Source organism: Lytechinus variegatus, chromosome 12 (genome assembly GCF_018143015.1).
Source record: "Lytechinus variegatus isolate NC3 chromosome 12, Lvar_3.0, whole genome shotgun sequence".
Taxonomy (NCBI): Eukaryota; Metazoa; Echinodermata; class Echinoidea; order Temnopleuroida; family Toxopneustidae; genus Lytechinus; species Lytechinus variegatus.
In genome coordinates this window covers 10,135,877-10,150,571 of record NC_054751.1, presented here as the reverse complement: position 1 = coordinate 10,150,571, position 14,695 = coordinate 10,135,877, and positions in this window count along the sequence as shown.

Here is a 14,695-nt window from a genome sequence, read left to right as displayed (position 1 = left end):
TTCTTTCCTACCCTATCCTTCCTGCATGCCCTTTTTCGTTCCATCTATCTTTATTTCATATTTTTCTTTCCTGAACATTTTTTTTTTCTCTCTGTAAATTTTTTCTTTCTTTACTACTTTTTCTTACTTTCCTTCTTTATCAAATTTCCTTTTTATTTCCTTCATTCTTTCTTTTCTTAAAATTTTTACCTTTTCTTTCTTCCCCTCCTGTTTCTTTTCGTTCTTTCTCTCCTTCCATTATTTTCTCTTTTTTCGTTCTCTCCTCCCTTCTTTCTTCCCTCACTCTCTTTCTTCCTTTCTTTATTTTATTTTTTCCTCTAATTATTTTCCCTTATCCATTTTTCTTTCTTTCTTTCCCTTCCTTCCTTCCTCCTTCCCTTCCCGTTTTCTTCTTTCTTTCAAAGAATGAAGGAAACATCTTTCCTTCATTCTCTCTTTTCTCCTCATTTTTCCTACTTTTCCCTTTAATTCTCTCCTTTATTTTTTCTTTCACACATTTATTCATCTTCCCTTCCTTTCCTTTTCTTTCGTTCTTTCTACCAACCGGTGTGTTGGCTCAGTTGGTAGAGCGTCCGTCTCACAACCGGGACGTCGGGGGTTCAAACCCCGGCCGCGTCAGACCAAAAGACGTTAAAAGATGGGAGTTGCTGCTACCCTGTTTGGCGTTCAACGATTAAAGGGATACTGGAGCGTCGTCGATCTGGCGCTGCACAGTGGCTGCCGGGCCCGCGACCAATATTGGGAAAAGCAAATTTTCGGAGTATTTCATTTCATGTCTATTTCGAACAATAAATTATGGATTTTCATTTTTTCATTTTTTATATTCATTTCAAAGAATGACAGAAACCCTTTTCTCTTTTATTCTTTCTTTCATCCTTCTTCTGTTCTAACTTTCTCTTATTTATATTTTTCCTTCATTTTCTTTCCTCCTCAATTCATCTCTTTTCTTTTTCTCCTTCATTCTTTCGTTCACCATCCCTTCCAATTCTTTATATTTTTCACAAGTCTAACACTGTGCGTGGGCTTCTTTGTTGATCTTTATTTGTCAATTGTCCCGTATTTCATTTTGTAAAATCTGGTCACCCTGCCACCTATAGTACGGGGTTAAGCTTAGCCCACTTTCTTTTTACACAGCATTTTTGCAAAGTGGGCTAACCCCACCTTTAGTACGGGATTATTTGGGGGCCCTGCAAAAAAGCCGGGTTATCCCAGCAATTGCGTGAGATCGCTATAGTGTAAAACGAAAGTGGGCTAAGCTTTACCCCGTACTATAGGTGGGGCTAAAGGGCAATTCAGCCCCACCTATAGTACGGGGTTAAGGAAATTTTAGCGTGTGTAAAAAAGGGTACGAGTGAAGTACTTGTACTACGAATGATCGACAAAAACCACTAGTCCGGGGTTAACGAGTTTCGTGTGTGAAAAGCAAGCATTCCTTATCCGGGGTTAGCAATAACAATTTGGCATGTGTGAAAAGGAAAAAAATAGTACGGGGTTAAGGATAGTACGGGGTTAGCGATAGCCCGGGGCTAAGAAAGTCCTGTGTAAAAAGGGTATAAGAGTAATACAAATTCAATAAGAAGGTAGAAGTAATTGTTTTAGTATTATCCAGTATGTGGCTACAAAATGATAATCTCTAGAATAGTTTGCACAATCGGATCGAGGGATTTTTGTTCAGAAGTGGGAAATGTAGAAGGAAAATAAAGAGAAGGAAGATGGGAGGGATAAGGAGTTAAAGGGAAGAAAGAAAGAAAGAAAGAAAGAAAGAAAAAGAAAGATAGAAAGAAAGATAAAGAAAAAGAAAGAAAAAGAAAGAAAGAAAAAGAAAGAAAGAAAAAGAAAGAAAGAAAGAAAAAGAAAGAAAGAAAAAGAAAGAAAGAAAAAAGAAAGAAAGAAAAAAGGAAGAAAGAAAGAAAGAATGAATGAATGAAAGAAAAAAAAAGAAAGGGAATGAAGGAAGGAAGGAAGAAAGAAAGAAAGAAGAAATAAAGAAAAAAAAGAGAGAGAGAGAATGAAAGAAAGACAGAAAGAATGAATGAATGAAAGAATGAATGAATGAATGAATGAAAGAAAAAAAAGAAAGGAAAGGAATGAAGGAGAAATAAAGAAAGAAAGAGAGAAATGAATAAAGAAAGAAAGAGATGTGGCTGGAGATAAAATAGTCTAGAAATCTAAACATTTTACTTTCAGTGAAAGGAGCGGTGGTCGATGGGATCTTTCAGATCAAACTCGTTTGGAAATTGAATAATACCCTATTTACACAGGCTAAAATTTCCTTCACCCCTTACTATAGGTGGGGCTAAATTGCCAATTAGCCCCACCTATAGTACGGGGTTAAGCTTAGCCCACTTTCTTTTTACACAGCATTTTACACAGCACAGAAAGAAAGAAAGGAATAATAAAAGAAATAGATAAAGAAAAACAGTAAAAAAGAAAAAAAATATACCGGGTTTGCTGGTGGAGAATAGCATGACGAATCGCAGAAATACCACACATCGAAATAGCCTGTTCTTTATCACCCAGAAATCTGTTATTTGTCAAAGGGGCATTATTCCCATTTCATGTTTTCAAGGTTCTCTGTCTCAAACGAACTGATTAACAGATTTATGACTTTCTTCTTTTTTTTTACTTAGCTGAACATTATTTTACCTCAATTAAGGCCTACATACCATGCAAAAGTTTCCAGGCTTTTTTAATACATTTGCCAGATTTGTGTGGGAGCTAGATTCATGCAGATTCAGATTCATATTCGATTTCAGTTTAATATTAATCCATGCTTTAAAAAGAAAGAAAACAAAGAACATAGATATTTGACCTCATCTGGCACATATTGTGTTACTTATTTTTCAAAAACCAGTAGGAAGTGTGGTCTTTTCATCATTAAAACATATTTTAATCTTAGCTGCATGGATGAGATCTCTGACGCACAGCTATATAGGCCAAAGCTTGTCAAAGCATCCATAACAATCCCAGCAACAAAAATAACTCATTTTTGCGAGGCTTTGGTCGAAAGGACAAGTCCACCCATGGACCTATCACAAACAAAATGTAGACTTTGATAAAAAGAGAAAAATCAAACAAGCAAAACGCTGAAAACTTAATCAAAATCGGATGTGAAGAAAGCTATGACAATTTAAAGTTTCGCTTAATTTCACAAAAAAGTTTAATGCAAATCCTGGTCGGTATGCAAATGAGGAGACTAATGACGTCATCCACTCACTATCTCTTGTGTATTTTATCATATGAAATATTTCAATATTCTCCTCATTGTCAAGTGAAACGACGAATATATCCTCCCTGAACATGTGGCATTAGCATTGTTTGATATATGGTTCGTATGGTTCCGTATTGTCAAATCTGTAAAAAATGAAATATTGTACAATTCTAACAATAAAAAAAAACAAAATACAAAGGAGACATCATCGACTGACTCATTTACATTCCACTGAGTTGTACATATCACTGTTTTGTGAAAGATATGTGAAACTTTTAAAGTCATAACTTTCTTATTTTACATCCGATTCTGATGAAATCTTCAGCGTTGTGCTAGTTTGATTTTCTCTGTTTATTCAAATCAATGTTTTCCTGGGGTGGACTTGACCTTTAAATTGGTCAAACATGGACCTGGCCATGGAGGATTATCTATTGTTACTGGGGGTGCAGTGACAATGCTCAGCAACCCCAGTACTAAGATACAATAATCCTCCGTGGACAGGTCGCTGTGGTCAAACCTAGACTCTTTTCGTATACACAGTCTGATAGTTCGAGGTATCCCATAACATAAAACAATTTTATATAATGCCTGCACTTCGTCAAACAAGTGTATGGCGTCCCTGTGTAAATGCAACATCCACATCACAGAAACCAACTTCAAACCGACCGACGATGTGTCATAATAGCTATGATAGCAGTCTATTTGGTGAGATTGTTTCCATTTCGCGGTGATTGACTCGACACAGAATATTTTGTAAATATTCTGCGAGGTTACTCTCTATCTTGTATACAATGTGCAGATGAATGATAATTCATGGAAACAATTTTTTTCTTCCGTTCGCTTTTCTATTTTTTATATACCTGATATTATACAAATGCTTCCCATTTCTGGGAGAATCATTCCGTTCTTATCTTTTTTTTCAAATACTTTTATCTTTGTATAATTATGGTTGGTTCTATTTAATAATAGTCATATTTCCAGTGAAAGGTAATGTCTTATCAATGCTTACATTTTTGTCTGAAATCATGAGTAATCGTAATACATTTGATTCTAAAATAAAGTTAAGCACTATTCTTGGGGTGGCCTGAATCACTGAATCAGCCCCCTAATAATGTCCCTTGTTTTAGTTGTATTAATGTTAAAGGGGAATGAAACCTTTGGAAAAAACGGACAAATAATGAGAAAGTTATGAGTATTTGAATATTGCAATCAGTAATGCTATGGCAATGCGACAAGGATGTGTGATGTCACATGTGAACAACTTTCCCTTTGATGGACTATAAAATACCCTCAAAATGTCTCTTTCTGCTTTTTCTTGTGGTGATTCAAACTCTTTATCCATGATGTATTCTTTAAACATCTGTATTACATGCCCTCCTATATAGAAAGAACACATGATCTACTGATAAATGTGATAAAAGAGGTAATTTAAGTGAAATGGGGAGAAATGGTGAGAGTTGTTCGCAAGTGACGTCACACATCTTTGTCGCATTGTCAATTTGAGGATCTCCATAGCATTAGTGATCGCAATATTCAAATGCTCATAACTTTCTCATTATTTGTCCGATTTTTCTCAAACTTTCGTTGATCTGTTTATTTGATTTTGCTGTTTTCACACAAGCTATCTTGTTCCAAAGGTTTCATTCTCCTTTAAGGGGAACAGGAATGATGAACAATCCATTGGTAAAAAAAAATAAGAGAGAAAAGCAAATTAGCCACATGGGAAAGTAGCGTTGAGAACAAATGCCTAGTCTGCAGGCACAGACTCTGATTGAAACTTTGATTAACAAGTAAGTCTCCACGCAAAGACTAGCACATACAAAACTATCTGTTTCAATCAATAGAGCTATTGCAGATCGGAGCAAGAGGGCCTTCAGTACAGTGTGTGTGTCTGCTTGAGTTTTGTCAGACGTGTATCAATCAGAAATGATTATTTACGTCTGGGACCGACCTTTAACGTCACCATCCGAAAGACGTGACTACGCAGGGCTCGAACCTCGAACCTCTGCATCAATTTGTAACTTCCCCACAGCTTGGATTACAGGCGCACGCCACTACGCCCAGTACAGACACAAGGCATGCATGAATAGGCTGCATATTCAGACCCTTAACTAGAGTGAAGGATTGCACAGCAGACTGCTAAGGCGACCGCACACCTTACGATTGGTCTGCGACCCGATTTCAGAATAAAATGTAGTAGAATTTGCTGCTAATATTGAGACTTGGAATATCTTACTTTGTAATGTTCTGAATCATCGTACGAATACCTATGTTCAAATCTGTAACCATGCTATCATCCTTCTTAGAATAAAAGCAAATTTAATATCTAGTCGTAATGACGTCATAGCAGTCGTACGATTGGCTACGATTTTAAACTTATTTGGCCTTAACTCCAAAATAAAGGTCTTCAATCTTTCAAAATGGTTATATTAGTAATCTTTCAATTAATTTTAACCTAAAATCAAATGATATGTTCCATTCACATTTTCAGAAAATGAGCAAAATGCGATTTGTTCCAAAATCGGATCGCGAACAGTCGGAAGGTGTACGGTGGCCTTTAAACAAATGCCCGACTCCCTTTACTCCACCCATCGAGTTTCTCTATTTGGTCACCGTACACCTGATGCTTTCTGAAAGCATTTAGTTTCATACCGCCATCTACGACATAAAATAGTTAGTTTTGTAGCAAAGTTGTCAAGAGTTCCTGTTTTGAAACCTGGAAAGGATCCCACTTTAGTGTCTACTTACAGACCAATTTCTTAATTATCAACCTTTTTCAAAATGGTGGGGAAAAAAGATTGATAACCATCTGACGTATAGTCCAGGCGCGGATCCAGGAGGGGGCCGAGCCGGCCCCGCCCCCTATTTTTGACAACCTGCAGAAAAATGTGTACTCTTTACCTTGATAGAAACTACGAAAAACAGAAAGAAAAGTAAGAAAGAGGTATTTTACCCATGATCCGTAATTTACAGCCTCGTAACGACGTAATTGAAGGTTTTGCGAAATTCACCAAATAATGATAAAGTAATGGATTCTTAATCTTATAATTCTGTGATGTCTCGGGTTAGTAGAACAGTGTGCACCCCCATAGTGGCATTCATAGAGCTTTACAGTCATTTTACATGCCCATACAACATAATCAGATACATATTTTCATGTACGCTTAACAAAAAATTAGCCGTTGTGAAAGTTTTTGTTTTTTACAAATGCCATCATCTAATATGGGGAGCAGTCACTCGGTAAATTGCCAATTCGTCTACTGCCATTCCGTCCACTCACCACATGGTCTACCTTCATTTTGTCTATAATGCCCTTTCGTCCATCAACATTTCGTCTATAACCATTTCGTCCACAACCATTTCGTCTATCACCCATTTAGTCTAACTCCATTTAGGCTAATGACAACGCGTCCATTAATCAGTTCGTCCGATGTTCATTTAGTCCAATAGCCACGTCGGCTAATATCAATTGATCCAATATCCAAATCGTCTACTTATCAACTCGTCCAATTGCCATTTCGTCTAATTATCATTTCGTCCACCACCCATTAGATCCAATAATCAGCTCGTCTAACAAGCAAATCGTCTAATAACCATTTCGATTGCCAAATCGTCCAATAGTCATTCAGTCTAATAGCCAATTGGTTCATAGCCTCCCTGTCTAACACAAATAGGTTGCGTTATCCGAGCGGGGGCGACGAAATGACTTCTTAATTATACCTTGATATTATTGAAGATAAAATAAAAAAAAATCGTGATGATAACTAGGCCTACTATCAAGAACATCGATACGGTACTCCAGTAAAGCCACCCCCCCCCCCGCCCACCACTTGCTTTCTTTCTCTATCACATCACGCACGCAAGGGGGGGGGGTGGAGTACTAGTAGTTGAAATGATAAAATTGAAATAGGGTCCTTTGATGTGGAATTTAACCTCCTTTTTTTTCTTTTGTTAACAAGTGCACACCAAAAAATGATATTCATCAATGATAATAATAATAATAAATGATACTAATACTAACAAAATAATGAAAAATAATGATAGCACTAATGGTAAGAATCAGTGGCGTAACTACGGGGGGGGGGGCATGGGGGGCACGTGCCCCCCCCCCCCCCATCGGCTGGCCAAAAAAACGAGGACACCACTTAGATCTTCGACTAAAACCATTTATTTTCATTTAAATACAGTCATTTGTACTTTCCTACAGGAACTAAAATACATGAAATATTCAAGAATTCCTCCATGCAAGCGAGAGATCAAGGTAACCTACACTAACTGATTGTTTAGTATTTTCAAATTGAAGATCATATAAATTTATATAATGTCTACTTTCATAATTTCGTTTTTATTATTTTTTTACATGATATTAGGTTTTAAACATTATGGGGGAAGGGGCAAGAGCCCCCTGCCCCCTCCACTTCATAAAATCGGGATTATTTCATTACTACGGTTATTACTCGATGTATACCGTTGTCTATTTGTCATGGGGCTTAATAAGTTTTATATGAATAAAAAGAAACAAGAAACATGAATGGTTTACTGTACATTAGGATGGGAAACCCCCAAACACTTACACATAGCCATACCCTAATCAAAGTCCTATATGCTTTTTGTCATAATGAGATGACTAATCTCGGCCAAGACCAGGAAATTGTGATAATATTAAGATCAACAAACAAGCCTCTGGGACGAATTTGGCTAATTTGTAATATACTCGGATCGGAAACCCAAACATGATATAAATAGAAGCTTGGTATTTATATCTCACAATATTTAAAATAGAATGCCTAATATTTTTATCACCAAAATCGAGCCATGAGCTGCTGCTAGCATAGAAGGACAGATGGTTATTATCATCACGCTGGTTTTATCAAGTTTGATAAGTTTATATGTGAAATGAAATTTTCTTTTACCACTTTTCTAGTATGACACGCTTGTTATGTATCCAAACCGAGATACTTGTGTGAGGAATGCGAGAGGAAAGCCTCTCCCTGCCCCCGGCTAAGCCCCATTTACCATTTATGAACAGAGCGAGAACGCACCAACGAGATTTCCCGACCCCCAGCGAGAACTCGCAATAAGTAATGAATATGTATTAAGTTGTTGTTATTATGGACAGGGTCAATATATGAGTATGTCATTTTGGGGTTGAGTGATGATAATTATAATTAAACACTTAATTACTATCCATGCTAATTATCAATTCTAAATAAACACTCGCCAATTTTTTTTTACTATACAGTGGGCTGCGGTTCAACGTTAAAAGGAAAGATATACAGTGCGTCCCAGAAAAAACGAAACCGAGATTTAGCGATCATTTATCATTACTTAATCATAAATAAAATAGACAAATGACCTACCAATTTAAAGCTTAGAATCTCCTCTTTCATCTGATATTACATACATTATTTCTCATTCACGCATGAGTGAGCAAATACAATTTGAAGAAAGGATATCAAAAACTCATTTGGCGGGGGGTATCTGGGTTTCAAAAAGAAAACCACATTTTTGAAAAGTTCAATATCTCCTCTTTAATTTGATACCTAAATTACAGAAAATGGTCAAGAAATAAGAAAGTTCTGGTCATTTGAAATAAGGCTTGAATTTCAATAATTTCATAAAATGAAGAGGTTCTCCAGGCTGGCTTTCAAACTCACTCGACACTCCGTTTTGTTGACGATCAGCCATGCATTGAATCTTTTGTTCACCATGTGAAAGCTTCTGTGGGAAACCGGTGAAAACACGTTTATCTCATGAAATTATGGAAATGCAAGCCTTATTTCAAATGACCAGAACTTTTTTATTTCTTGACCATTTTCTGTAATTGAGGTACCAAATTAAAGAGCAGATATTTAACTTTTCAGAAATGTGGTTTTCTTTTTGAAACCCAGATACCCCTCGCCAAATGAGATTTTGGTATCCTTTCTTCACATTGTTTTTGCTCACTCATGCGTGAATAAGAAATAAGCTAAGTAATATCAGATGAAAGAGGAGATTCTAAGCTTTAAATTGGTAGGTCATTTGTCTATTTTATTTATGATTAAGTAATGATAAATGATCGCTAAATCTCGGTTTCGTTTATTCTGGGACGCACTGTAGTGAAGCAATATCACCTAAAAATCAAAACAAAAACATTTGTATTGTCGAAAACAACAAACATTTAACTCATCATAATGAACACTGATTTTCTTTATGTGGTCGTTGAACTCTACCCTCACTAAACAAAACTTATGATGTACATAGAAATACTTCTAATTATGGATAAGAGCATACAAAGCTATACTCTGTACACAAGGTCTGTTCTAGTAGGATTACATCTGCACATGCTCATTATCTCGTGACGAGAAGTTATATAGTTATCCCCTCATATTATATTCTTCCTATTTCTTGCATTATGAACAGGCAAAATGCATTCCATCAAATATAAGTTTTATACACAAGTTCATTGAGATAACTTGTGTGTTTGGTATGAATTATGCATCGTACCGCGTACCTCACTCTCTGCCAACCCATACCCTTATATGGGTCGGCACGTGCCCCGTCGGTCATGAACGGGAGGGGGCTGACGGGCGATGGCTTCGCGTTGCTATGGTGATCCCAGCTCCGATGTGTGCCTCAACAGCTATCGGCTGCTGACACAGAAGTCATAGATGCTTTTTGATTCGCAGTTCGATATTCATCTACTTTTTTTATATTCATCTATTTTATTTCTTACTCATGATATTGAAACTAATTGGGGCTAAAGAAGTTTATCAAGTTAACCATTCCTGATCTATAAAAAGGCCCGATGTCCATTTCTGTTCCAAACATTTTGTTGCGATGTACAGTGATTGTAGGGTGCAATTTATTTCATTCCATCATGCGAGTAAAGAGAAGGGATGCACTTAAATAAACTGAAAGCTAATGACAGGGGCATAACACTGAGAAGCGGAGTTGCTGGGGTATACTGTGTATGTTATACACCAAAGCAGCAACCCCTTGAAAATAGGTTGGTATGTTAAAAAGTAGAAATTTAACCTCCATTTTGGAGTGAAAACGTTTCTTTCTTTTTGGTTTTCATTTTTTTTTCACCAAAAAAGTTTGGAGTGAAACTTTATTTATTTGCTTTTGTTGAAAAACCAGCATCCCTCTTTAAAAAATCGTTCCCAGTTTATCGGGAGTGGCTGATTCCCCTCCGAACCACACTCACCTTTCCCCCAATATTAACGTGTACAGACAAATACACTTTGATTGTATTTTTTGTTTCATTGTCAGCCCCAACTTTCAAAACAATCCTGTGGCCATGAATGGTAACCCAACAAGATATAAATTATATCTTAAAAAAAATGAAGGTATCACATTTCACCCTGAATTCTCGAAATAAATCCCCGGTCCTGTCCCTGTATGGGGATGCAGTCGTCACAGTTATTTGATGAAAAAAAGAATATTATACTATCCTATTTGCACCCGGACAAGGATCACCTCTCTTTTTTCAATTGAATATCTGCATGGAGTGCGTACGAATCAACATGTTGCACTTATTTTCACGTTGTCAAAATAAATCTGATAACATAACAAAAAAGAATTGCTGCCATATACTCATTGTCTTTTTTTTTTACATAGGGTCGAATCCAACGTGTTGTCGAACATTAACACACTGTAAAAACTGCGGTATTAAAACTGACACCAAATGGTGTTATATAGAGGACCACACCATGAGGTGTTAAAATTACAACCTAGATATTAAACGTAACACCAAAGAGTGTAAATGTAGCAACAAAAGGTGTTGTAATAACACCTATAGGTGTTATTACAACTAACACCACCAATTCAACACCGGTGTAAAATATAACTGGTGTGGTCCTCTATGTACACCGGTTAACACCACAATTTTTGCTGTGCACCCCCTCCTATCCATGGAAAGAATAAATTCCTTTCTTAGAAAATAGACAAAGATAACTAATTTTCAATCAATCTATTATGCATACATGTATATTCTAGAAAATTAGCATTTGAACAAAAAAATTAAAACTCTTGAGTTATTCACAAACATTTGTTCTTTGTATTCCAAAATAGGATTCTTTCCAACTTGTTTGTACTATTTCTATATATGTCCGGTCCCCTGGATTAAAATGGGTGCTTGTATAAACATCTCTTCTTTAAACAAGTCCCTCCGTTTTCATTTACTACCTGTATTATATATAGAGAGAGTGAGAAAGGGTCAAATTTATTTTAAAACGTTTATAGTCTATATTGATGTGACGTCATTGTGATTTAGATATTGAATTAACTTTTATTCTAATAGGAAGTATACTTTTGTCACGGAGTTGAACATATAGTTTACATATAATATGACGACGATTTCGAACTTTTCAAAGGGAGATGTTCCGTATTTTGAGATTCGGCACACAAAAAAATGTTACGACGCTTTATTCCTAAATCGGTTCGTAGACTATTCGTAAGGTGTGCGATGGCCTTTGATTCGAATGGCGTATCTTCGGTCGGTTTGGAGTCTGTTAGTGCGACTGTATAGCAGTAGCATGAAGCGATCGAGCTCAGCGATCGAGCTGATTCAGAAAATAAGTTTAGCATATATCAGTCGAAAGTGAGGTGTTGCGTGCAGGCCAATAAGTTGAGTATATTTATGTGAACATTTGCACTGAAAGAAAAACAAAGGGTTGACAATTTGTTTTCGGGGGCAGCTAACCTCTGTCCCCATTATAGAATTCATGGTTCAGAAGTGTTGACCTTTTATTTTCACAGTACTTTTGGTTTTTAAATCATGTACGATGACAAGCAACATCATGGCATACATCAAATCACCGCTAGAATAAAAAGAAAATAGTCGGGAAAATAGTTTCTTTTGAGATTGTAATCTTATATTTTTGTATGAGTCACAGCATCCATTGTTTAATGATAATCACAATACAAATTGACACTTAATAAACATTTAACATAATAATGTGACATTTTGATAACAATAACGAGATAAAATATGGATAAACAACTTGCAGGGGACAGTTAGTATACATGAACAACCAATCTCTTTACGGAATGGCTAGTCAGGAAAAGCAAAATGCACCTTAGTACATTCATCCCAGCCCAATTGAGCGTGCCAAGGGAATGGCGCTACGGCTTCAGTCAGGGCCAGTCATGATTACCCTACATTCTTATGCTCTCCCGAGGTTGGGACGAGAGCTCATAGCATTCAAGAAATTCCTTCCTATTTAGCAGCTTAGGGATGTGTAGTTGCAAATATACTATGGAGTTAAGTCCTGCCATCCCGACCCATGGAAGATTAACACATTGTTGAATGGACTTCCCTGTTTTTTAAATAAATAAATAAATATCATCACCGACATAATTCGTACTCTAAGCAAACAATTTTTCAAATACTTTGCTTAGCGATATTTATTTTGTAAATTTTCTACCTAAGTCTAGTGTGTGTAAGTGCTCATTGATAATTAGTTCCCTAATTTTCTTCATAGATTTTGTTGAATTATTTACTATGTCACGGATATCATAAACTTTAGTTTATATTTTACTGTTATTGTGTTGTCTATAGGATAACTATTCTCATTTCATCGTTTCTTCAAAAATTGACTATTTCATCTTTGAACAACTTTTGTATTAGTGATAATTCTGATTTTGATGTAATTGAATTCATTCATTACTTGTATGGAACCCAAGCTACACTTGTATCTTTTATGTATATAATGTTATTTCATTTTTACAGGACCTTGCTGAAAATCAGTCAATCTGAGCTTGTTATCCTGTATAAATATATTTGAATAAATGAATAAATATAAATAAATAAATGAAAGGATATAGTCAGAAAAGGCTGCATCTGCTTTTATACTCTTTTTCGCCATTTTGTTTCATATATGATAGTGAAGCAGTAAAATCAGAATCAGTGCAATTAAATTCTGTAGTCGCAAGTCATTCCTCGTCGGTTTGCAAGAACTATGAAATAATATCATTTATTGGACGGGCGGTTTGGCTTACGAATTAGTTTCCTTGCGATAGCTTCTCATTAGAAGCATATTTTCCACGAAGTATTTTTTTACGGAGTGCATAATGGGTGCAAATAAAATCATTTTCAAAACTATTTACTAGGTTGACTAGCATTATGATTGCCTAAATAGTAAACATGCTTCACGAGAAAGCATTTTCAGAATACTTTTGTAAATGCGAATGAATATTTTGTATGATCATTTTAGTAATACTGTATAATTGTTTATTAACTTAATGTTATATTGAGATCAATTTATGGTACTATAGTTTATAGTTTGAATTAAATAGTTCACACACACTTTAAGACAATTAATTGGGTGGGTATTCAACAAAATTTCTATAAAAATCAATGAAAATGTTATTGTCAAATATTATGAATAGAAATGTTACTAAGTTTGACAAGAAGTTTTTAATGGAGATTATTTTAAGTGCCTCTGACAATGGACATTTCTATATTCAAGTATATTTTTTACAATGTGATGCGCATAAAGCATTCGTGTATTTTTGTTTGGTCATGACTAGACATAATACTTTTTAGACAGTGAATAATGTAAATAAAAAAAATAATAAATGTATGAAAAAAGGGGAAAAAGGAAAGAAGGAAAAAAGAAAGAAATAAAGAAAACAATAAATAAAGAAAATGGATGAAAAATAAGTATGACTATATTACGTGATTATGGTTGGATGAAAAAATCATATAAATTATACTCTACATTGATCAGTGAATTTATGTAAATTAATGTATTAATAATACTACTGCTATGATACTGATACGTCTACCACACCAGTCCCGCCAGTATCTTTACGAAGATGATAACGATTACAATCGTTTTTTCATTAAAGAAACGAGGAATTCGCCCTCCTTTTTATCGCCAAAATAATAATTAAAATCATTAGCAAATCATGTTTTGTCTTCTTCAGTGCATCATTTCAATGCAACGGAGGTTGTGTAAGCCGATTCATTAGGCAAAACTATAAACATGTGCAACGAACAAACAGTGTATATTGTTTTGGTTCCCATTTGGACTATATTTCTTCTAAATAACTAAATGCAAAGGTTTATTGCTACATCGGCATAAAAACCAATGCAATCCGTTCTTTCAGTGATGATGACGAACAACAGATTTCATTGTTTTTCGGGTTAATGAAAATCTGAGTATCCCATGGTGCACGCCGAGATCATGTAGATCAAGCACGTCGTGGGTATATAAATAGGGGAATTCCCAGATTCTAAAAATAGGATCATTGTGCTCGGCGGGCTAAGAAACACCGTCTCTCCTTCAAAACATCACAGCAATATATTTTACATGCATATTATGCAGATTCACATGATGTATGGCATTTGATGCCAATCATTGTTCCTTCGTTCGGTATATTGCGTTGGCCTAATCTCTTTTGACCTTGATAGGATTTATAATGATCACACAATTACTTCCCATTATTCTCCAACTTTATTACAAAAGTCAATTATTTTTTTCTCAAATGTCACAT